Source organism: Neltuma alba, unplaced genomic scaffold (genome assembly GCF_004799145.2).
Source record: "Neltuma alba isolate B1F8T4 unplaced genomic scaffold, ASM479914v2 tig00004545_pilon, whole genome shotgun sequence".
Lineage (NCBI taxonomy): Eukaryota > Viridiplantae > Streptophyta > Magnoliopsida > Fabales > Fabaceae > Neltuma > Neltuma alba.
The window spans coordinates 63,853-67,554 of record NW_021633756.1 but is presented as its reverse complement, the minus strand read 5'-3'; the positions used below and the strand labels follow the sequence as shown (position 1 = coordinate 67,554).

The 3,702-nt window shown below is 36.4% G+C and overlaps 1 long non-coding RNA gene across 1 annotated transcript; it reads left to right on the top strand.

Moving 5' to 3' along the window:
• The first annotated feature begins 1,909 nt into the window (after positions 1–1,909).
• On the top strand, positions 1,910–3,033 carry LOC114745146 (uncharacterized). Its single transcript, XR_003740174.1, has 2 exons — positions 1,910–2,326; positions 2,545–3,033. It is a non-coding gene; the product is annotated as an uncharacterized LOC114745146 (long non-coding RNA).
• Positions 3,034–3,702: the final 669 nt, after the last annotated feature.

Below are 3,702 nucleotides of genomic sequence, written 5' to 3'. Positions count from 1 at the left end.
ATTTTATCCTAAACTCACATTTTAGAGAAATTACAATGAGGTCTCAAACCCTGATGACAAGAGAGCAGTTGTCATTTACTATCTTAAAAATTGTTATTGCAAGTTGCTCTATTGTTACTGGGACTTTTTAGTCAGTTATGTTCTTTACTTGGGACTTCGACTTCATAGCAATTCTCCCACATTTATTTAGTCTTTCCTCTTATGTCATAATTTTTCATAATTAATGTGGAGGTTTATTTCAAATTACAGTTATCTATTTTTTCCCCTATATATCATATTTATGATTATAGCCCCTTGATTCATTCAAGCGAGCGCCTTTCTACTGCCACTTGCCTATGGTTTTGTACAAATACGCTCCTTGAGGGTGTCTTTCATCTTTGGCAAAACCACTTCTGCTAAACCATATGGGTTGGTGTCTTAACAATCTTCCACTTTTGGATTTATTGACGCAAAAGTTGTTGAAAACTATGAAAAATTTGGAGCATGTTGGTAGCTTTGGTCATTCAAACATTTGTTTAAGGACCATTTACCAACCTGTTTTTAAATTTTTGAGGACATGGTGTTTAAGTGAATGTCTCTTTATTGCTTCAATCTGACTTCCAAATAACTTCGCCTACTCTTGAACTCGATGTGATGTTCATTTGTGGATAACATACTATTGTTTGCTGAGCTTGGCAATAGCACTTCAAGTTGAATGGTGGTTCCAATTGCTAAAATGAAAGAAAATGAATACCTAGTTAATTATTTAGGTTTGGTTGGCTTGCCTTAACCATATTTCCAATATATTTCTCTACGCAGGTGAAACTTTTGATAGTTTGGCTTCTGTGCTACTCATAAGTTCTGGTTTACATGAATGCATGTGATTGACTGTTTAAACTCATTAAACTACTAAATTTATGAAGCTACTGTGGTAATTTGTGTTTGTACGTCTTCACAGTTGAGGCAGGAGCATGAGATTTAATTGTGAATGGATATCATATTTAACTCGCATTGGCAAGGAAAAGTGATTAATCATGACCTTGTATTTGATGATCAAGGACACTTCATGCTGCAAAAAGAACCTTAAGCATGCTCTCGTGCTGCTAATTAAGGTCCCTAAATCCTTGTTCTGAAGGGTGCGAGGGAATGAAAAGTATACACTTTGTTTGAGAGTTTTCTGTTTTCCTTGTGGGGCTAAAATTGAATGTGATCGACGTCAATATTGTAAGACATGGTTACCCTCGCACCTCCTTGATCAGCTTTATTAACTACCTGCAAGTCAGCAAAAGGTTAGAAGCATTGCTTGCTGTTTTGTGAATGGGTCGAAAATGTTTTTGATTCATTGAGCTTTGGAAGGTAACCTGATTTCATAGGACAACAGAGGGGTATACAAGTTGAATGAGAAACCTCCCCAAGAACTAGCTATTGAGATAGGATCACCAATTCAACTAGTATCCTATAGACCATTCTGTCTTACCGTAATTAGTCTTCATCAACTGGTATTCTTTGAAGCATCTCGATGGTTGCGCTTTGACGCTTCACTTGGCTTCCTCAATGGTGTGAACTCTCCACTTATCAGAACTCTCCAGATTGCACTTCCCAAAAATTGCTGATAACTAACCAACCTTGATAAAATTGATGGTTACCCCAGTAACATGGATAAACCTCCCCTAAAAACTAGCTATTAAAATGGAAAAACCAATCTACTTAAGTATTTCGCGGAGCATCTCGTTTAACTCAATGAGAGGCACAATAAGACATTCCATGCTAATCTTGGTCTCCGTCAGTAATCAAACATTCAGGTGGGCGGTGAGCCACTAATTTTATTTCACTCAATTCACCCAGGACGGCTAGGACAGGTTGGCTGAGGCAATGAGGCCTCTTACCTGCTTCTGAGAAAACAGTCACTAGTAGGTGGAGAATAATTATTTTCTGCCAGGTGGGAGGAGGATGCTTCCAATGAATTAAGCTGCTAAGTACAAGGGTGCTTTGAGAACTGAGAACTAGCATTGAGAAATTGCAAAAAGGAAAACTGATGGCTGGTTTCTTACATAGTGATGATCATATGAAGTATCATGGGCACCGCAGCATGTTTTTATTACCATTTTTGTTATATGAAGAGTGTCAGATATTGCATTATTTACGTATCTTGAATATGATTTTGTATGCCATGCTAATTCACACCCGTGCACTTACCTAGTAGATGGGTTTCGTTTCCCCAGATGGTGTCTGATGTCCATGAAACATAACACGTTTGTTTCAGGAACGGGTGAAGCAGAAGGTATCATCAAGGGGCAAATATGTGTCTGTAAATATCGGGCCAATCCAAGTTGTTTCGAGCGAACAGGTTTTTACGTCTTTTAATCTTTGTAATTTAACCTTAGTACATATGCGATTCTTAATGAAGGAAAAACCCTTTTGTTACTCACCCGAAAAAGGAAGTAGTGCATAGATATTTTCTCTTACAATTCACTGAAGATTCTATATATAAATATTTCATTGATTAGATCTTGTGTTGTGGATTGAGTCTTCCCTGAATATTTGTAATGTTACTGCATTTTTCAGGTGCAAGCGGTCTATAATGCCATGAGGAGAGATGAACGGATGAAGTACTTCTTATAATCCGTTAGGTCTTTTTTTTGTATAGAATGCCAGGCTCCCCGGCGATGTATTTATGATACTGGGACTGGGAACGTTCACTGTGTGCAGGCAGCATGACAGATTTGGCCATTTATTTATTCTTTCTTCATATATAAACAGATTTTCATATATCATATATGTGAAGGAATGGCTGGATCTGCTGTGGCTGTTGTCCATCAGCACGACAGAAAATCCCGATTCATGATTTGCCTGCTTTCCAGTAGTTAGCTTGATTATATCTGTCTAACCCATGTTTCTGTGTTGTTCTAGCAACCAGAGATCACTTGTATTTGCTAGATATGTGTAACTTACTACCCTTTGTGACTGAAAGGAAATATAGTAGACAATTTTGTTGTTACTAGTAACAGACATGATTATCTTCATGAAATTCTCCTATATTTGAATTACTCTTCAGTCCTATTTATAGGCCATCCTTTAGAAGCATTTCATGGTTTCATGGTTTTATTTTTAAGTCACTTCACAAGATCCATGAAACAATGAAATTTTTTTTTCCAATAACACCCTTGTTACTTATTTATGGTGGCGAAAGGGATTGAAAGACATGCGTAAGATTGGATTATAGTTAGTTAACAAGGGATATTATTGGATAGATAGGGAAAATTAATTTACAGGTGCCTATACTTTTCTTCAATTTGTAAATCGGTACTTATTTTGTTTTTTCCCCCCCTCAATTTATTAAATCTTTTAATTTCATTTTACTTTTCTAATATTACCTCTATTTAAAGTCATTAATAACGCAGAGAATGTAATACAAACCAAAAAATTAAAAAAATTGTTATTCTATATTTTCATACGAAGCTACTAACTTAACTACCCTTCCTTGTTTCTGGTGAGATGGTTGACGGTTAGATTCGAGAGGTGGTTTGAAGTGTTTTAGAATGAGTAGAAGGAGGATGTTATCTTTCATGCGGTTTGATGGTTAGATTCGAGAGGTGGCTTGAAGTGTTTGAAATTGTGGGGCATTGAATAGAGTAAAACTGGGGGAAAAGAATTATACAGATCTTAGATTCTGTTTTCTCCTTAATATGTGTGGTTTTTCTCATGATATTTTTTTTTTTTCCC